We start from the raw sequence: 22,015 nt of genomic DNA, 5'->3' as shown, positions 1-22,015 counted from the left end.
TGTAGCACCCTCTTTTGGGGGTTAATGGGAATGAGGTAGCAAGACCTGGGCCCACCCTCTCCACCAGGTCCCAGGCCAAGGCTCTGTCAGTGTCCCACTATTAGCTCGGCAGGGAATCCGCAAGAAACATGCTGAGCTCTCAGGGATCTAATTCCCCACCCTAGGCTAGGAAACCAGTGTCACTGAAGCCGCCTTCTTTGTCACTTTCCTATGGACTGGGGGCTTCTCCGGCCATTCCCTGCTGGCTAGTCTCCTTGGTTTGGTCCGCTTGCAGCTCTCCCTCTGGAGCTCTGGCAGCAGTTTCTTCCCAGCAGCAGTCAGCATACACTGAGTTGCTCCACCAGCCTTTATAGCTGGGCCTCCAGCTGGAGCAGGGTTGTGGGGGTAACCCTGATTAACCCTTGAAGGCCCAGTGTGGGGTTGGTACACCCTGTCACAGATGTGTAGATTGATTAATATTGCAGGGGAACATGAGGAAGTCATTCTTCAGTTTTTCTTGCTCATTTGCTATCTCTCTATCATTTATTTTAAATTAAAAGACTAGTAGGTAGGTTAGGTAACCCCTGCAGTATGAGGTTCTTGCCTTCTTTTCCATTTATCAGGGAGCAGAGCGAGCTAACATTAATCTTTTAGGGCTTGAAGATGGTATAGTTCTCATATTTTTTAAAAATGGTGTTTTTCTGCACTTTACTGTTGAAAATAAATATTCAATAAAATATATTGCCTTTTTGACATGGTTGGTAATTTCTTTTACAATGGAGCCACTTTAAATAACTCCTAGTCATTTCTAGTGTCTGATACAAAACTCCTTGAAGTCAAAATAAAAACATTCCTATCAAATGTTAGGGAAGCCTAAGAAGGCCTACCTTCTTCAAGCATCCTTGCCATGCTTCCAAGTGTCAGTCAGTTCTCCCTGCCACCCTCCCTCCTCTCTCCAAAACACACACACACACACACATATGCAAAACAACAACTGTCTAAAGACTGCATGATGTCTGGCAATAGCCTTTTAAACCAGACAGAAGTCCTTTATCTCAGATTCCCAGGCTTGGATTCTTTCCCCCTTGGATAGTAGCTGGTCAGAGGTACCAAGCAAATGGCTGGTTTTTGCTCTGTTTCTAAAGTGTTGGTAGAGGGTGGCTACCTGAAGTCCTTGTTCTCTTTGCTGCACCACAATTCTTTACACTGAGCTTCCTTCTGCACTCTCCCTCCATTCAAGTCCCAGCACCTCCTCCATTAATATTGTGAATGAGCATGGTCCTTGACCGCTTATCAAATTCTTAGAGTGGCCCCACACCAAAAATTATTGTTCACTTCTCAGCTAGATGCACCATTGATCTGACCCAGTATGACCATTCTTATGTTCTTAAAATAAATGTCCAGATATGATCATTAAAATCAAGATTATAACTTCCGTAAGAGATGTGCTCTCTTCAAGCTTGTTATCATCTAGACATTTGCCCCTAGACTTTGTGACATTAGCCCCTAGTGCTATGTGAAAGTGAAAATGCCCATTAAGTTCCTGTGGAGAACATGTCTAAATAGAAATAGGGGAGGAAAGAAAGCCACCTCGCTGAGTAAGCAGTAAATTCAAGTTGCTCCACACAAAGGAGCTAACTTAGCTATAAAGACTAGTCATGTAATATTATGGTACAGCCAACAAAATCAGAAAATTGTTGTGCAACAAGTTAGTTTACTGATCTTTTGCTATTGGAGGCCTGAGTTTAAATTTCACCTTCAATCACAAGTGCTCCACATCACAAGGCAACCTCACAATTTGGCAAGACGAACTGTCTTTCTTCCAGAGTGGTCTGGAACTGAAGTAACAGAATGTTGCCAGTCAGGACTGAGGTGCTCTGACACAGCTGTTTGAGGAAATTTACAGAGTGTCTCCCAGGCTACAGACAAAATGATCTGAAACTCCGATTTCCCTTTCTGAGCCAAGCTCCAACTGAAATCACTGGGACTCACACACACACATAGGCAGAAGTGATTATCAGTGCAGTGTGTACAGCCACGTGGACTGGAGAGAGAGACATTTTTCTTCTCAATTTGGGTACGTCTAGACTGCAGAGTTTTTCCGGGATACCAGAAGTATCCCGGACAAACTCTGCCGTATCCAAGGAAAGTGTCTGATCTTCTGTATTTTTTTTCGAAAGAGCAGATGCATTTTTTCAGCATCTCTGTAAACCTCATTTTATGAGGAAGAAGGGATGTTCTGAAAAAGGTTTTTTTTTCTTGATATTTGGCCCAGTGTAGATGGGCCAAATGTCAGAAAAGCCTCTTTCAAAAAAAGAAGCGGAAAAAGTTATGCAAATTGCGGTTCACAGTTCAAATCAGTGAGATCAGTCACTCAATAAACACTGAATTTGCTGTCAATCTTTTTAAATTAGAAAAAACCACAGGGATCCTCCACATTCTTTCAGGCACTAGAGGCAGTGTGCTCAGTGTATAGAAAATCTGATTAGGGAATCAGAAAAAATAGAGATTCTTCCTGGCTCTTTCAGGAAGTCACTTAAATTAGCTGGTCAAAAATATTTAATTTGTGGAAAAAGGAAAAAAAGAGTATTTCTCCTTGATTTTTTTCAGGTTTTCTTGAAAAATTAAAAATCAGTTTACAATGCTCTATATTTTTCTCAACCCTAGGCTACATTTAGGTTTCAAGCCTCTTTCAAAAGAGGCTTTTTCGAAAGATACTTTCACAAAGGCCTCTTTCGAAAAAGAGTGTCGAGACTGCAACCAGTACTTTAGAAAAAACAAGCCGCTTTTTCAAAAGAGAGCACCTAAGCAGTCTGGATGCTCTCTTTCGAAAAAGCACAGTTTGTATTACATTGCACCTTTTATCAAAAGAGCACTTTTGAAAAAAGTCGTTCTTCCTCATAAAATGAGGTTTTCCGCGGTTGAAAAAACTGCCGCATTCTTTCAATTTAACTTCTAAAGACTGCAGCAGCAATCTACACATGGGAAGTTTTTTTAAAAAAAGGATTTTTTTTTCGAAAAAATCCTGTAGTCTAGACACACTGCCAGAGTGGAGACAATGGAGGAACTGCACCAGGGTGCTGGGATATATCCAGAAGATAAAGCTGCCCATCAGTTGCCACAGGACAGTGATCACCCGGTGACAAAAAAAAGAGGTCCTCTGACCTGGAGTACTGTTTTGAGTACTGTCTTCTCTGTTTTGATTATAAGATTTTATCCATGGTCTTTGCTAAGTAGCTGAAGGACTTTCTGGACCCTTTGATACACCCTGATCAAACAAAATGCTTTCCTAAACATTGTGGTTTTGATTATTTTGTTTTTAGTTCATGTTTTACTCTTCGCAAACTTTGTAATCTGGATGTGGGGCTTATTTCAATGGACCAGGAAAAGTTTTAAATGTTGATAACACTAACCACAGATATTTTTAAAAAATGTTAAAAGATTTGGGATTGGGCCAATGATTTCTTCTATGTTTCTTTATTGTACTATAATGTTTTACTGTCCTAAAAATGAATGGAGGACTTGGTCTTAGCTGCTGCTTCCCAGAAGCATTTTTTATTGAGGATGTTCCCTGTTTAGGGAGCTGTTTGGGGCACTCTATCCCACCTCAGAAGCTGTCTGCCTGGCTTTTCTGTGGCTGGGTGCTGGATGCTTTCCCATTTCATCAGTAGGTCTATGCTGGTGATATCTCAGTTTTTATTATGTCTGATTTTGTCATGTGCAGATACTTTGTGCTTCTTCACAAGTGTGTGAACAGGAATCTTCTGCCCATGTTAACTGGGCTATGAGCAATTTGATCTTACTGAGCTCTTGACAGTGTAATGATCCCCTTGTTGTCTCAGTAGTGAAAATGGAGCATTTCTGAGATTAAAGTACTGGTAGGCTCTTTTCGGATCTGAACAATATGGGTATGTCTAGACTACATGGTTCCATCGACGGAGCCATGTAAACTAGTTTACCGGCATAAGCAAAGAAGCAGTGATTTAAATAATCCCCGCTTCATTAAAATAAACATGCCCGCCATACTGTGCCGATGATCAGCTAATCTGGCACTGCGTGGTAGTCTAGACGTGGATCGGTTGGCTGGGGAAGCCTTTGCTGACCGATCCCTTATGCCTCGTGAAACAAGGTTTACAGGATTGGTTGGCAAAGGCTTCTCCAGCCGACCGATCCGCGTCTAGACTACCGCGCCGTGCTGGATCAGCTGATCGTCAGTACAGGGTGGCGGCCATATTTATTTTAATGAAGCAGGGATTATTTAAATCCCTGCTTCTTTGCCTATGCCGGGTAAACTAGTTTACATGGCTCCATCGACGGAGCCATGTATTCTAGACATACCCTAAAATTTTAGGAACGGGGAGTGGGCTGAGAAGAAGGTGAGAGAGTGCTTGCAGAAATGTCAGTGGGTCTGCCCTGGTTTTTCTTTTGGGGTGTATGTTTGATTGACAAACATTTTGTGGCCTCAATGTTGTGGCACTAGATAATGTGTCTGATAATCCTTTTTGAATAATTACCTCATTGGTTGAACCCTGCCTTGCTGTTCCTGCCATTAGATGAAGAGGGTCAGGGGTTCATTGATTTAGTCAGCATATGAGTCATTGCTGCTGACTGATCCAGGACAGGTTCTGAAGAGATGGTCTGAATGCTTTTGAATAAGGTTTTGAGATGCTCCTCTTTTGCATCAGCGCTTGATGATCTTGAACAACTTCTGATTTAAGGCCAACTCAGACTTCTGACAAACCTCTGAAGTATGGAAAGCAGTCAAACAAATGTTCCTAATGTGTGACTTTGTAACTCAAGATGCCCCATGGACAGTCCTATGCAAGTTCAGCTGCCCCCATATACAGTAAAACTCCAACGGTCCGGCATCTAATGGTCCAGCACTCCTGATGGTCCGGCACCATCTGGAACCTGGAAGTGCTCCGGGCAGCCGGACAATTGGAGCTGCTCTGCCCCTGGCTTCCCCGAGTCAGCCGCTGGTCAGTTTCAGCAGCGGCTGACTTGGGGAAGTCTGGGGCAGAGCAGGTGGGGTGTTGCCAGGTTGGTCCCACAGCGCTGAGGGTGCATGCCCCCCACTCCACCCCAGACTCCTCATAGTCCCCCCTTCTGATAGTCCGGCATATCTGATAATCCGGCACTCCCTGGGTCCTAAAGGTGCCGGATTATCGGAAGTTTACTGTATTTGCTAATGTTATGAAATCTTTACATGCAGGAATGCAGTTTTGTGTCCTTGGCCAAGGCTTCTTCTCAGCTACCTTGTGTCAGCAATGGAGTAAAACGAGGTTGTATTCTTGCTCTGACATTATTGTGCATTGAGTTTGCAGCAGTTTTAATAGTTGCATTGAGATACACTGATAGAAGCATTTACATGAAGTATTGTATAAATGGAAGTATCTTGAATCTGCATCACCAGTGTTAGACTGCAAACAAAAAATGATGTTTATTGTGTTATCGTCACCACAGCTGTGGTGTGGCTCAAATGCATGTGATATTTGTTGAATCTACATGAAAGGCTTGGACCACTTCCACCTATGATCTCTTTGGTGGCTAAGTGGACTTAAATGGGAAGAGCTTTCAAACGCCTGAGGTCCTTGAGTACTACAACAGCATACAGTGAAGCGTTTAGAGTGAGAGCACAGTGGAGAGGACAAGTCACGTGGTTTACATGTGTGACAGTAGGATAACAAAGACTGTATTTTACAGAGAATTTTAAATTAGAACTTGTTTTAGGAGCAGGCCAAGAAAACTATTACCAGGACTCTCAAGGCCAACCTCCAGTCCTGCAATGTTGAACTCAACACATGAGAGCAACTGTGCTTCCTTGACCTGAAAGACAGATAGAGCTCACAGATTGTTGCAATCAAGGCGACATGTGATTTGTAAAGATAAAAGCAGCACTCATTCATTTACAATTGTTTTCACCCATTGCACTTGAAGATTGGTCTGTCAGCCTGAAACTGATCTTTGATCTTATTTAAGGACTCACAATAAATGACTCACTGTAGCTCATATGTCAAAGTCAATATAAAACTCATACATCACGAGGCACTCCAAAAAGCCATAATTGAAGAAGAAAGCCATATTGGATTAAAACCAACTCGATTTAGAGGGGAAGTGAAGGCAGCCATAAAACATTATTAAACAAATGGAACATAGGGGAAGTTGATAATAATGACAATAAATCAGTATCTAGGACTTATATAAAATTGAAAAAGGAAGCAAAGGCACAAAAGGAAATCTGTATCTAGCAGAATTAGGACATTAAAGAGTTTAAGTATATTAAAAAAAAAAGAATCCTAAAAATATGATTGGTCAAATACTAAGTGGAAAATGTAGAATTATCAGTTATGATGCAGAAAAGGCAGAAATGATCACTAAATATTTGGTAGTGGGAACAGATGATGTAACACTCCATTCAGCTAGTATAGCTTGAGGTTGTTAAGTAGCAGTCACTAAAGTCAAATGTTTTTAAACTGGTATGTCTGGATGTCTTCAAACCACTGGATTTAAAAGAGTTGGTAGAGCAGATTAACATGGAACACATTAAACAGATTAAAGATAGCTAATTGAGAGGTTTCAATATAATTGTAAATGTTGAATCATTGTGAAGTGGTTGTGTTTCAAATGAGGTCCTGCAGAGATAGGTACCTTGCCCTAAACTATTTAATATTTAATATTTAATAACCTGGAGGAAAACATAAAATTTTCACTGATAAAGTTTGTGAGGGGCACAAAAATTGGAGTGGTAAATAAGGAAGAGGAGAGGTCACTGATACAGTGGATATCAGCTGGGTCTAAGCAAACAGTCTTCATTTTAATATGGCTAAATCTGAATGTATACATCTAGGAACAAAGAATTTAGGCAATGCTTACATGTTGTGGGATTATGTCCTGGGAACTCAGTGAAAAAGTTTTGAGAATCATGATATATAATTAGCTGAACATGAGCTCCAATCTGACACTGAGGCCAAAAGAGCTAATGCCATCCTTGGATTCTTAAACAGGGGAATGCTGAGTAGCAGTACCGTAATTGAAGCTGCAGAACTTGATTTCATTTAGAAGTTTGACACCTGCAATAGAGGTTTAAACCAAGGCCTCAACTGGATGGCACACTACATTCCAAACCCTAATGACATAAAAAGCCAAACACTGGGTACTTAGAGTACTTAGAACCCACTCTATCAGCCTCATTTACTATGACAATTTTATATGTGTTCACTTTTTTTTGATTGTATCACTTTGGTATATATGGTCATGCCAATTTTCTTCCACAAATTGATCTGAGGAAGTGGGTCTGGCCCACGAAAGCTCATCACCTAATAAACCATCTTGTTAGTCTTTACACTACTGCATAGTCCTGTCTTTTGTTTCATTTACCATGGACACTCTAATTGACAATATATTTTTTTCCTTCTCTTTCCCTCCCATCCTCTCTTTCTCTGCTACTTATTTGTCATGTATTTTTTTCCTTCTCTTTCCCTCCCATCCTCCCTTTCTCTGCTACTTATTTGTCCCCTGAACTCCTTAAACCCATTCATCTGAAGAAGTGCGTTGTGCCCATAAAAGCTGATGATACCATCTATATTTTGTGTTAATTTCTAAGGTGCTGCAAGACTATTGTTGTTTTTTTCAAGTTTATTCAGTAATTACAGACTAGCACGGGTACGCCTCTGAAACTTTTTTACTTTACCAGAGTGACTGCATCTGGAATGTGGCATCCAGTCCCAAACTGTTTACAGTTTGAGAAGGACATTAATAAATTGGAGAGGGTTAGGGAAGATTCACTAGCATGATGAAAGGTAATGACCAGGATACGGCTTGGATTTGTAATTAGCAAACTGGACTGGAGTTGAAGAAATGATGTTGGCAGCTGGGTTTTGACCATAGCCAGGTGAACAAGAGTACAGGGAGTTCAGTAAGAGATTTTATAGATTTGAAGAATTCCTGTGCAGACAAGTTTTTTTATTGCTCAGATGAGGAAGATGAAGTATGTACTGTAGACACTTTTTATAGCTGTTAAGAAAATAAGTATGACTGCTGTATGATTGAGGCTGTTAAATTTGACAGTGAAGTGAATAAAGTAGCTGAGAGAAGAATTACCCTAGAAAGGATTTTATGGCTGTGATCCTTTTCTCTTAAAGTTCTTGGAAATAGTTTACAAGTGTAACATTGTTACATGTTTCTTACTGTATGTTCTGTTTATGGTAATATCCAATTTTAGAGGCATAGTCAAACCCTGATAAGCAAGGCTTTAGTATCATAGTAAAAGCCTCAAGCATAACATTGAGAATCAACCCCTTATTATAGTCTGGTTTGTTGCAGAATTTATAGGGACTGTGACAAGGAAGAGCTGCATATAAGAATTATTAACTGTGTTCTATACTCATGTGAGTGCATAAAGCTGAGTGCACAATCTGTAACATTATGAGCCATATTGCATCTATCCAAAATGGCTGAAAACTCAACCATTCTGATTTGGTCACAGTATTTCCAGGAATTTCACAGTATTTTATATCCACATGTTCCTCTCTTCGGGAACAGCAGGCACAGAGTTATTAAAGATGGGATCTCAAGCTTAGACTATGAAATTACTTCTCTAGTAAAAGCAATGTCACAAGTTGTTGTAGTAAGTGAATCATCTGCACTCAACAGTTTTGGTATCATCACCTTTCATAATAAACTAAGGTATCTGTTGCTTGGTTCCCAATTTCCTTCATGTCTATCAGCTGTGTAATCATCAGTTGTCCAGCCAATGCACACAAGAAAACTTACAGAGTTGGAAATAATGTATGGTTCCATTTGTTTGAACTAACAGCAAAACCAATGCAGGATTTTGTAATGTTTGCATGTTATTGAATGTAATAATTAACAATGGGTGAATCTCCTTTGGTAGAGAGGACTAAGTCAGGTGAAGTGTCCCAAAAGTTCAGATCTTTATCCAAAATGAATCAAAACATCTTGGGTCTGTGAAACTGGAATCAATTTCATAGTTAGACAGTTTTTAATTTGCCAGTTGAAATACAACCTAAACCTATAGTGACCAAAAGCTGTTATCATACGACAGCCACATAATGGCCTATACAAGTAAGTTGATGGTTGGTGGTATCAGTCCTATTGTCAGTGGACTTTTCAATCACTCTCGTAGTATAGTCTCCTTACTGACAATTCCATCAGAAAAGGCCAAGGATTGAATACACGAGAGAATGAATGGCTCTTCTGATCCTACAGTGATCCCTCAGTTCAGGATTGAGGCAAATGGAAGGGACAGCACAATCCCTCTATACTTGGTCTGTTGATAAGCACAGGATTTCATCAAGCAGAGTTGGCTTCTTTCTCAAGCATTAAATTCATGCACTTATTTGTATTCACTTTATGGCAGAATTTCTGACAAGGGTTTCTCAAGTAAAATACTAGTCCCATTGCATTCAAAGGAAGCTTTGCCATTGATTCAGTGGGGCCAGGATTTTACCCAGGGTTGTTTCCTCTTTGTGGTCAGACTGGAAAATGCCTCAAGAATAGCCATTCTTTAATGTGGCTTTTGCAACTTCCCTTCTGGTACCAGGCGACACTCACAGCAGAAAATGGAGGCAGGAGAAAGGGTGAGATTATCCTCTTATTTTCTGTAACTCAAAATAAAGTTGTGTCCCAGTCTATTCTGAGTTTGAACACAAAGCCCTAGATTCACACAGGTATTTAGGTGTCTCAATCTGGGTTTAGATGCCCAAATCCCAGTTTTGGCTCCACACCAGAAATCAGAAAACTCCCATTGAACCCTGTAGGTGCCTAAGTTCACACAGCACCTATGTTTCTGCATCGGGGCATGTGCACTGCTACTCTATCTAGGCATCCAGGCTCCTGTGTCCTGACTAAATTGTTTGGGAGACTGATCCACTTCCGTGCTGGTGTTTGTGAATCACACAGTACAGGGCCTATTTCTTTCCATTAGTTTAAGCGCCTAACTTAGGGTTTGTAAATCAGCTTTGTTCCTGTAATGTCACAGGTGCCTAAAGTACCTATTAGAATGTAGGCCACAGATTCTACAACAATGTTGATTTCACTCCTTTTTGCTCATCAGATATTATGATGACATGTGAGAGTCCAAGGAGCCCTACCATGGGGTGACTCATCTCTTAAAGCTAAGCACACATGCAAGTGCTTCCAGGATCATATCCTTGAATGGTTCTTGTGATTGATGCATACATGAAGCTTTATACGTTACACCATTTCTATTAATGGAAATGTAAACTTTCAATACTCTTTTAAAAGTGTATTTTTCCAGATACTGCAGTCTTTGCTCAGTCAATGCAGCTATTTACTTTTGTGAGAACTTTCTTTTAATAAGAATTCATAAGGGAAAGCAGAATTTGACCTGTAGCAGTAAAGGTATTCAAAATACCCAATAAAAATGGCAGCACTCAAAATATTTATGTGTTCCTCCAACCCCTGATCCAGGGACTACTGATGAAGTAAACTCAGATTGGAGCATTACACTCTATAGAACAAATACATTATATCAAAATGTTGCAGGTGTTGAAAGAACTCTATGGCTATGTCTACACTGGCCGCCTATTACGAAATAGGCATGCTAATGTAGAACTTTGGAAGAGGCAAATGCGCGGGGGATTTAAATATCCCCCGCGGCATTTGCATTTTCATGGCCGCCGCTTTTTTCCGGCTTGGAGATAAGCCGGAGAAAAGCGTCCAGACTGGCGCGATCCTCCGGAATAAAGCCCTATTCTGGAGGATCTCTTGGAAGTAGGAATAAGAGATCCTCCGGAATAGGGCTTATCTCCAAGCCAGAAAATAGCGGCGGCCATGAAAATGCAAATGCCGCGGGGGATATTTAAATCCCCCATGCATTTGCCTCTTCCAAAGTTCTACATTAGCATGCCTATTCCGTAATAGGGGCCAATGTAGAAGTAGCCTATGAGTTAAGATCCTTAAGAACATAAGAACATAAGAACGGCCGTACTGGGTCAGACCAAGGTCCATCTAGCCCAGTAGCCTGTCTGCCGACAGTGGCCAGAACCAGCTGCCCCAGAGAGGGTGTACCGAAGACAATGATCAAGAGATTTGTCTCCTGTCATCTCTCTCCAGCCTCTGACAAACAGAGGCCAGGAACACCATTTCTATCCCCTGGCTAATAGCCTTTTATGGACCTAACCTACATGAAATTATCTAGCTTCTCTTTAAACTCTGTTATAGTCCTAGCCTTCACAGCCTCCTCTGGCAAGGAGTTCCACAGGTTGACTACACACTGTGTAAAGAAGAACTTTTGCTTATTAGTTTTAAACCTGTCCTCTAGTTCTTCTGTTATGGGAACTAATACATAACTTTTCTTTATTCGCCCTCTCCACACCACTCATGATTTTATATACCTCTATCATATCCCCCCTCAGTCTCCTCTTTTCTAAACTGAAAAGTCCCAGTCATTTTAACCTCTCTTCATATGGGACCCATTCCAAACCCCTAATCATTTTAGTTGCCCTTTTCTGAACCCTTTCCAAGGCCAAAATAGCTTTTTTGAGGTGAGGAGACTACATCTGTACACAGTATTCAAGATGTGGGCATAACATAGTTTTATACAGGGGCAGTCAGATATTCTGTGTCTTATTTTCTATCCCTTTTTTAATAATTCCTAGCATCCTATTTGCCTTTTTGACTGCCGTTGCACACTGCGTGGAAGTTTTCAGAGAACTATCCACAATAACTCCAAGATCTCTTTCCTGATTTGTCATAGCCAAATTAGCCCCCATCATACTGTACGTATAGTTGGGGTTATTTTTCCCAATGTGCATTACTTTACACTTATCCACATTAAATTTCATTTGCCATTTTGTTGCCCAATTACTCAGTTTGGTGTGATCTTTTTGGAGTCCCTCACAGTCTGCTTTTGTTTGACTATCCTAAACAGTTTGGTATAATCCGCAGACTTTACCACCTCACTGCTTACCCCTTTCTCCAGATTATTTATGAATAAATTGAACAGGATTGGCCCCAGGACTGACCCTTGCGGGACACCAGTAGTTACCCCTCTCCATTCTGAAAATTTACCATTTATTCCTATCCTTTCTTTCCTGTCTTTTAACCAGTTCTCAATCCATGAAAGGACCTTCCCTCTTATCCCATGACAATGTGATCTACACAAGAGCTTTTGATGAGGGACCTTTTCAAAGGCTTTCTGAAAATCTAAGTATACTATATCTACTGGATCCCCCTTGTCTGCATGTTTGTTAACCCCTTCAAAGAACTCTAATAGATTAGTAAGACATGATTTCCCTTTACAGAAACCATGTTTACTTTTGTCCAACAAATTATGTTCTTCTACGTGCCTCACAATTTTATTCTTTACTATTGTTTCGACTAATTTGCCCGGTACTGAATTTAGACTTACTGGACTGTAATTGCCAGGATCGCCTCTAGAGCTCTTTTTAAATATTGATGTCACATTAGCTACCTTCCAGTCACTAGGTAGGGAAGCCGATTTAAAGGATAGGTTACAAACCACAGATAATAGTTCAGCAATTTCCCATTTGAGTTCTTTTAGAACCCTTGGATGAATGCCATCCGGTCCCGGAGATTTGTTAACATTAAGTTTTTCTATTTGTTCCAAAACCTCCTCTAACAACACTTTAATCCGGGACAGTTCCTCAGATTCATCACCCCCAAAGAACGGTGCAGATTTGGGAATCTCCCTAACGTCCTCAGCCGTGAAGACTGAAGCAAAGAAATCATTTAGTTTCTCCGCAATGGCTTAATCGTCCTTGATTGCTCCTTTTATATCTCGATCGTCTAGGGGACCCACTGGTTTTTTAGCAGGCTTCCTGCTTCTAATGTACTTAAAAAAACATTTTGGTATTTCTTTTTGAGTTGTTGACTAGCTGTTCTTCAAAATCTTTTTTTGCTTTTCTTATTACATTTTTACACGTGATTTGACAGTGTTTATGTTCCTTTCTATTTATCTCACTAGGATTGGACTTTTTGTCCCTCACTGATTCTTTTACATGGTGGTTAAGCCATGGTGACTCTTTTTTAGGTCTCTTGCTATGTTTTTTAATTTGGGGTATACATTTAGGTTGGGCCTTTATTATGGTGTCTTCTAAAAAGTTTCCATGTAGCTTGCAGGGATTTGGCTCTAGTCACTGTGCCTTTTAATTTCTATTTAACTAACCTCCTCATTTTTGTGTAATTCCCCTTTTTGAAATTAAATGCCAGAGTGCTGGAGTGTTGAGGTGTTCTTCCCACAACAGGAATGTTAAATGTTATTATATTATGGTCACTATTCCCAAGCTGTCCTGTAATGGTTATCTCCTGGACCTGATCCTGCACTCCACTCAGGACTAAATCGAGAATTGCCTCTCCCCTTGTGGGTTCCTGCACCAGCTGCTCCAAGAAGCAGTCGTTTAAGCCATTGAGAAATTTTCTCTCTGCTTCTCTTCCTGAGGTGACATGTATCCAGTCAATATGGGGATAATTAAAATCCCCCATTATTATAGAGTTCTTTATTTTGGTAGCCTCTCTAATCTCCCACAGCATTTCAATGTCAGTATCACTGTCCTGGTCAGGAGGTTGATAATATATCCCTACTGCTAATTTCTTATTATTGGAGCATGGAATTACTATCCATAGCAATTCTATTGAACATATTGATTCATTTAATATTTTTATTTAATTTGATTCTACATTATCTTTCACATACAGTGCCACTCCGCCACCCACCCAGCCTGCTCTATCCTTCCGATATATTTTATATCCCAGAATGATTGTGTCCCACAGATTTTCCTCATTCCACCAGGTTTCAGTGATGCCTATTATGTCAATCTCCTCCTTTAATACGAGGTACTCTAGTTCACCCATCTTATTAGTCAGACTCCTAGCTTTTGTGTACAAGCACTTTAAAAATTTACCACTGCTTATTTGTCTGCCCTTCCCTGATGCATTGGATTCCTTTATATGTGGTTGTTTGTCTGCTCTGGCCCATGGTTTGTCCTCTCCCCTCCTCTCTTTCTGACTGCAGCTTAGAGAATCACTATCAATGGATTGTCCTCTAAGAGAAGTCTCCATCCGATTTATGTGTATCTCCGCACCAATCGGCTTTTCCCATCTCTTAGTTTAAAAACTGCTCTACTGCCTTTTTAATGTTTAGTGCCAGCAGTCTGGTTCCACTCTGGTTTAGGTGGAGCCCATCCTTCCTGTATCGGCCCCTCTCCCAAAAGTGTCCCAGTTCCTAATAAATCCAAACCCCTCTTCCCTACACCATCGTCTCATCCACGCATTGAGACTCTGAAGCTCTGCCTGCCTACCTGGCCCTGCGCGTGGAACTAGAAGCATTTCCGAGAATGCCACCATAGAGGTCCTAGATTTCAGTCTCTTTCCTAGCATCCTAAATTTGGTCTCCAGGACATCTCTCCTACCCTTCCCTACGTCATTGGTACCTACATGTACCACGACCACCGGCTCTTCCCCAGCACTACACATAAGTCTATCTAGATGCCTCCAGAGATCCGCAACCTTCGCACCAGGAAGGCAAGTGACCATACGGTTCTCCCAGTCATCACAAACCCAACTATCTATGTTTCTAACGATCGAATCACCCACTATTAACACCTGCCTCTTCCTAACAACTGCCGATCCCTCCCCCTCAGAGGAATCCACAGTGCGAGAGGATACCACAGCATCCTCTGGAAGGAGGGTCCTAACTACGGGATGGTTTCCCTCTGTTCCCATTGAATGCTCAGTTGCCTTGAGACTTTCATCCTCTTTAAGAGCACTGGGGCTCTCAGACTGGAGGTGGGACAGTACTATAGTGTCCCGGAAAATCTCATCAACATAGCTCTCTACCTCCCTTAGCTCCTCCAGTTCAGACACCCTGGCCTCCAAAGCCTGAACTCGATCTCTGAGGGTATGTCTACACTACCACCCTAGTTCGAACTAGGGTGGTTAATGTAGACAACCGGAGTTGCAAATGAAGCCCGGGATTTGAATTTCCAGGGCTTCATTTGCATATTGCCGGGCACCGCCATTTTTAAATGTCCGCTAGTTCGGACTCCGTGCCCGCGGCTACATGCGTCACGAACTAGGTAGTTCGGATTAGGCTTCCTATTCTGAACTATCGGTACACCTCGTTCAAATCCCGGGTTTCATTTGCAACTCCGGTTGCCTACATTAACCACCCTAGTTCGAACTAGGGTGGTAGTGTAGACATACCCTGAGGGTCAGGAGCTCCTTGCAACAGATGCACACATACACCACTCGCCCACAGGGCAGGTAATCATACATGTTACACTCAATGTAATAAACAGGATAGCCCCCACTCTGCTGCTGGGCTTCTGTCTCCATTTTTCTTATGAATAAGTTTAAGTATAAACTAGGCTTCTTATTAAATGTCTGGAATATAGATTATATAAAAGTTATGCTTAAAGAAGGTCAGAAGTCACTAGTGCCCTCTAACCTCCCTCTCCAAACTCCCTGTTAGCTGCTCCTGGTCACAAGCTCCCTGGTCGCTGACTCACAGATTATAAAGCCCTGGTAGCCCCTCCGTCTGACTGAGGCTCAGTCAATTAACAGAGGCTTCTAGATTTCAAACCTTTTAGAAGCTCCTTTAAACAAACAAACAAACAAACCAAACAGACAAACACAAGCACAGCACACAGCAAATAACTCCCTCCCCTCCCCCCCCCCCCACACACAAACACACACTACAGACAGCCACTTACCACCAGGGTCCCGTATTTACTCCTCCTTTACCTGGAGAACCCCTCTCCAAACACCCTGTTAGCTGCTCCTGTTCGCTCCCTGTTAGCTGCTCCTTACTGTGTTTCCAGTTCTAGCAGGAGTATTCAAATCACTTTGAATTTATATATTTATTTTAAAATGTGACTTGCATCTCAGTGCTGAAAAAAGTTCTTAGACTCATAGGAGAGACTTTCAGTGGGTTTTGGATTTTTAAACACGTAAAAAGTGACTCTTTTAAACAATAACTTCTTGGGTTTTAGAGTCTTTGTACTTTAACATGTTTCTTTTTTAATAGTGAATATGAATAATATTAGTGAATAATAGTGAATATGAATAATATGAATACATATTGAGTCTGATCAAATGCTGTTACAGTGAACGGGAACATTTCCATTGACTTTGATGGGCTCTGGGTCATTTGAATAATTCCATTAGAAATATTTTTTCAGGTACATCCCAATAATGAACTTTACATAAGCACAGTTTAAAAAGAAGCTTAGATCCATTGTATCATGTTGATGAGAACTGTTTTTCTTATTGTTACTGTTCTAAATACTATTAAAAGCCAGTCACATTAAATGACACAATTCATTACTTAAACTATATCATTGTTTTTACTTTATATCAGTGTAAATTCACCTTCGCCACAAACATTTGAAATACAACTGTGTAAAATGTTCCCAGTAAATCTGATGAATTTGCTTTGCTTTATATTCTACAGGAATCAAATAATCTTGGACCCAGTTTTCAGTTAACATATGTACTTATCTTATTGGCAAAACATAAGTAGCTTGTGTTGCCATTAAGGCCTCTTTTAATTGCGGGGGGGGGGGGAGAGGTGTTCCCATAGAAATCATACCCACTTTATATTTTTGCTCTAAAGCAAAGGGAGGTTTAGGTTGGACATTAGGAAAAAGTTCCTAACTGTCAGGATAGTCAAACACTGGAATAAATTGCTCAGGGAGTTTGTGGAATCTCCATCTCTGGAGATATTTAAGAGTAGGTTAGATAAATGTCTATCAGGGATGGTCTAGACAGTATTTGGTCCTGCCATGAGGGCAGGGGACTGGACACGATGACCTCTTGAGGTCCCTTCCAGTCCTAATATTCTATGATTCTATAATTCTATGATTTAAAGCGTGTGGAAATGAAGTGGTTTTAATGGAGGTTCTATTTAAAACTTTGCATTTCAAACATGAAACAGAAAAGCAAAACTTGAGAGTTATGAACTGCATACATGAAAACTGAAGTCCGCTTTGTGTGAATTCCTGCAAGGAAAAACTTTCACATTATGAAGTTTTATGTAGTATGGAATGCTGAGATAGTAATACTGAACTAGTTTCCTGTATATGGGTGTAGACAATGGCACAAATGACTCATGTTATCTATAGAGGAAATAGGCACCTCTCCAACCAAAGACAATGGATTAGGTAAAGGTTTAAGCTATATTTTAATTGTTGTTAACCCTATGAATTTTAATCATAATTTTAACATTATTTGAACATATTAGACGCAATTAAACTCTGATTCAGTGGTGTAAATCTAGAATTACTTCTTTAGGGGTATGTCTACACTAGCCCCCTAGTTCAAACTAGGGAGGCTAATGTCGGCATTCGAAGTTGCAAATGAAGCCCGGGATTTAAATATCCCGGGCTTCATTTGCATCTTCCCAGATGCCGCCATTTTTAAATGTCCCTTAGTCCGAACTCCGTGCCCGCGGCTGCACGCGGCACGGAGTAGGTAGTTTGAATTAGGATCTCTAATTCGAACTACCGTTACTCCTCGTGGAGCACAGAGTTCGGACTAAGGGACATTTAAAAATGGCAGCTCCCGGGAAGATGCAAATGAAGCCCTGGATATTTAAATCCCGGGCTTCATTTTCAACTTCGAATGCCTACATTAGCCTCCCTAGTTCGAACTAGGGGGCTAGTGTAGACATACCCTAAGCTACTATAGTTGAGAGCTCTAAATTTACACACTAGTGTAATTTACAGGCGTTTCTGAACTAGATAGAACTTCTCCCACATAGGGTTACTATACATGTGTTGGGAAATGGGGGGTGAGGGTACACAACTCCCACTTCTTCTATTGGGTATGGGATCTTCTCTCCAACTACCTGCCACCATTGATAGCGAAAAGGATTTAGTTTGTGACGTCCCTGACATCCAAGAGAGAGATGGGTCATATTCCCAAAGGTCTTTTGCCTCCAGGCTGGCTCATATCTACTTTCAGTCTCAGACAAAGGCTGCCCCTTCCAATCAAAGTTGATTCCAAAGTATGGAAGAGTTCTTTAAAAAGATACTTTAGCTTGGGCCTGAAGTGCTGTTACCTTCTACATCTTTCTGTTCCTCTAAAGTGTCCTCTCCTTAGATATCAATCCTCTTGCCTTCACCTGTCCTGGGATAGGCTACCGTGATTCTCTCACTCTCAAGCTGGATACCCATACTACAGGATCCATCTGCAAGTTGTTGTGACTGAGTTTAAATCCTGCAGTCCTTCCCTGCAGGAGCTGGCCTGTAACCAGCATGAGAATACATTGACTTAATACAGGTCCTTCAAAATAATTTCTTGTTTAATTTCAATAACAGGAATTGCTGACCACTGAGTTGATCTAGCGTTGCTTAAATTGTCTGTGGTTGTTTGAGTTTAATTCATGCAGCGTGTGTGTGTGATTGCTTTTTAATATTTAGGAATGAAGCTTGTTTAGCTGAAATGCAGGGAACAGAACTTACAGTTTAAATATCAGTGTTAAGATAGGCTTGGCAATAGGCTGAGCCCTACTGTCAGATAGTAATCCTAAATTTATTGGAACAAGAAGTCTTAGCATAAGTAAGTGACCTAGGATGATGAGATTTAGCAATGAGTTTTTATCACAAGCAAGTTAACCACAAGAGAACAAATGATTGCATCACAAATGGATTTTTTTTCAAGAGAGGGAGGTTGAAAAACATGTGCTCTTGCAGCTAAATGCAAAACTTCAGTTATTTGGTCAATACAATTTCTAATGTCAGCATGGGAACCCTAATTATACAGGTTGTATCTCCCTAGTCCAGGACTCTCTGGTCTGGCAACCAGGACCAGGGATGTTCCTGGACCACAGAAACAAGCAACAGGAAGATCTGGTGGCAGGGCAGGAGAACGGTAGCCAGGGAGACAACTCAACTGGGAGTCCCATGTCAGGGGCTTCGGTGGCACGGTGGGGATTTCTGGCCCCAGTGGATGGGAAGTTCCAGCCAGGGAGATCTGAAAGGGCCAGAATGGGGCCAGAACTATGCAGCCAGGGAGCTCCAGCCCCTACTCTGGCCACAGAATCATATGGATTGTGGAGCTCCAGTCCCAGCCATGAGCCAAGGAACTCTGACCCTGGATGCGGAGTTCTGGCCATGGCACTCTGCCCTGGCAGAAGCTCAGCCAGTGGCAGCTAGAGACCCAGGGTGGGGGTGGAGGGATGGGGAGGAGGAAGAGGCAGCTGGGGCAGTAGCAGGGTCAGACTGGAGCCCTAGCCTAGGAGCAGAAGGACATCATGGGCCATTACAGGAGGGACCTCCCCTGGATCAGCAAAACCCCTTGTTTGGGACCAGCGAGGTCCTCTGGGTGCCGAACCAAAGAGTCCAACTTGTAGTTCCCTGGATAGCCACATATGGATCAAGGGCTAAGATTTAATCAGACTTGCTCATGGATTTAATAGGTAGCAAGTTTAAAACAAACAAAAGGAAGTTTTTCTTCACTCAGCACACAGTCAAACTGTGGAACTCCTTGCCAGAGGATGCAGTGAAGGCTAGAATGTTAACATGGTTCAAAAAAGAGCTATATAGATTCCTGGAGGTTAGGTACATCAATTAGGTACATCACTGGCTATTGGCCAGGATGGATAGGCATGGTTTCCCTAGCATCTGTTTCTCTGGAGGTGGATGACAGGAGAGGGATCACGTGAGGATTACCTGTTTTGATCCCTCCCTCTGGAGCATCTGGTATTGGCCACTGTTGGCAGACAGGATACTGGGCTAGATGGACCTTTGGTCTGACCCAGTTTGGCCGTTCTTATGTTCTTATGAGGATGGATATGTTAGTGTAAAGAAAAGGGAATAGAAAATAATGCTTCCACATCAACATAGGAGGTTTAGGCTGTGTTGCCACAGAATAGCCTGATGAGTCTGAGCCTCGCAGGATGTACTACCTAGCAGCACCTGAGTGGCACCTCATCACTGCCCATTGATTGTCTAGCACTAGAACTTAAGCTGTGATGCAATGCCAGAGATGTCTGAGCATCAGCTCAGGCTGCCTGCCTGTCTTACATCAGATCCTGCATGTAAGAGATCCCACACTCTGACTCCTAGCCCTGCCTGCCCCCTGGTTTGCCTTCTGGCCTGTCTTGGACTCTGACATGTGAATAGTCTGATCCTTCCTGATGCCTAACTCTTGATTTACCCTCAAGCCTATCTTGGACTCTGACCTTGCATCCAACTTGGCCAGACTTCTGTTCTGACTACTAGTTATGACTAACCACAGCCAGGTCATGTAACATGGAGTCATTTTGCTATACTTTTTGTACAACCATCTTATTTTTCAGAAATTTCAGTTATACTTGTCTCTACTAAAGCTCATGAAGTCTCTGGATGTGACTGAGTTTTAGTTCCAATCTTACATAACCAAATCCAGTAAAAGAACCAGGTACTTGAACTGTAACTTTAGCTAAATTGTTCTATGAAGACACATCCCTAGGCTGGAACCAATGGTGTGATTCACAAAGTGAGTAGACACACTCCTGAAAGATCTCATAGAGCTATCATAATAAAAATAATGTAGCTTCAGTAGCATGGCCAGTGGGAAGCGGCAGCCAGGGCTAGTTGGCCTGCATACAAACCCACATGCCGAATGTGTGTGTATGTGTGTATCCTCCAAATCACAGGAGGATAAGCAATGGAAAATCTAGGCCCTCTGACATCCCTTTTATTTTAATTGCCATAAATAAGGCTAGCTGCTGAATTAAGGTAGGAAAGCTCTCTGAATAAAATAAAATTCTCAAATCTGCTAAAGTAGAATTAGTTTCATGCCAGCTTCAGAACATTATTACTCATGTCAAGGGCTGCATGTTTTTTTCCAGGGCCGTGAAGTATAATTTATGAAAGAAACGTAACATTGGATCTGAAATCCTAGTGTATTGAAATTGTTAGCAATTTTGCTTATGTTAAGACTACAGGACCAGACCAATCTAAAGTAGTAAAGAAAAATGTCTAATTAATCATCTTGTCTGCTCTACTCCCTGAACATTCAGAACTGATCCCTAAATATAACCTTCCAAGACTTTATTTAATGCACTGTTAAAATATTGAAATAATGGGACTTCTGGGGCTTCCTTTGAAAGACTGTTTCCAGTGTAATAACTATTTGTTAGGAATTGTTCTCCCAGTGCTTAGTTTAAATGCTTGAGAGACATCATGTGGCAGAATTAGAGGAGAATAAGGGCATGAGGTATACAATTTTGAATATACACAACACATTGTGATGCTACTTCTGAAAATAACTTTTAGACTTTTAACTTAAAGCTTTAGGGTCTTTTTGGACAAAAGATTAAAAGTTTTCCTACAAATATCAGACATCTTTCACATAAAAAAAGGGGAAAGTCCAATGCATCTATGAGGGTACATTTTCTAAGGTTACATCTACACAGCCGGGCCAAAGTTGAATTAAGCTACGCAACTTCAGCTACATAATTACGTAGCTTAAGTTGAAGTAGCTTACCTTGCCTTTTGGCACTGCCTACACAGCAGGAAGTCAGAGGAACAACACACTTCCTTTGACTTCCCTTACTCCTTGCGATATGATGGTTACCGTGAGTTAGAGTAAGAAGTCCTCCAGCTCTACATTATTTTGAAATAAAGGCTTGCAGTATAGACACACACTATGTTGTTTCAGAATAGTGTCAGTTATTCCAAAATAATATGGCTGTGTAGATGTACCCTAAGGGTGCGTCTACACCGCATCCTTACCTCAAAATAGCTTATTTTGAAATTTGGTTCTGTCTACACAGTGCAAAATTTCAAAATAAGACACTATTCAAAAACATCCCTGAACCCTTTTGCAACGAGGCTTACAGGAATGTCAGAATAGTGAGCCTGTTATATTCCAATACTTTCCAATATATTCCAATAATATAACAAGCTTACTCTTAAGATGTGGAATAGCTATTTCAGGATACTGGAGGTATCCCGAAATAGCTCTGCAGCATAGACGTAGCCTTAGAGTCCTTCAGGAAAGTAAATGGCACGAATATAATTCATGCAGTTTGGTTTTAGTGATG

The 22,015-nt window shown here is 41.3% G+C and overlaps 1 long non-coding RNA gene across 1 annotated transcript in view; it reads right to left on the bottom strand.

The window, feature by feature from the left end:
• LOC112545650 (uncharacterized) overlaps positions 1-22,015 on the bottom strand; it is a 63,097-nt gene that overhangs the window by 1,209 nt on the left and 39,873 nt on the right. The window lies entirely within an intron of this gene.

Source organism: Pelodiscus sinensis, chromosome 1, assembly GCF_049634645.1.
Source record: "Pelodiscus sinensis isolate JC-2024 chromosome 1, ASM4963464v1, whole genome shotgun sequence".
Taxonomy (NCBI): Eukaryota; Metazoa; Chordata; order Testudines; family Trionychidae; genus Pelodiscus; species Pelodiscus sinensis.
Note: the sequence above shows the minus strand (reverse complement) of the source record. Positions and strands in the feature narration are given on the sequence as shown.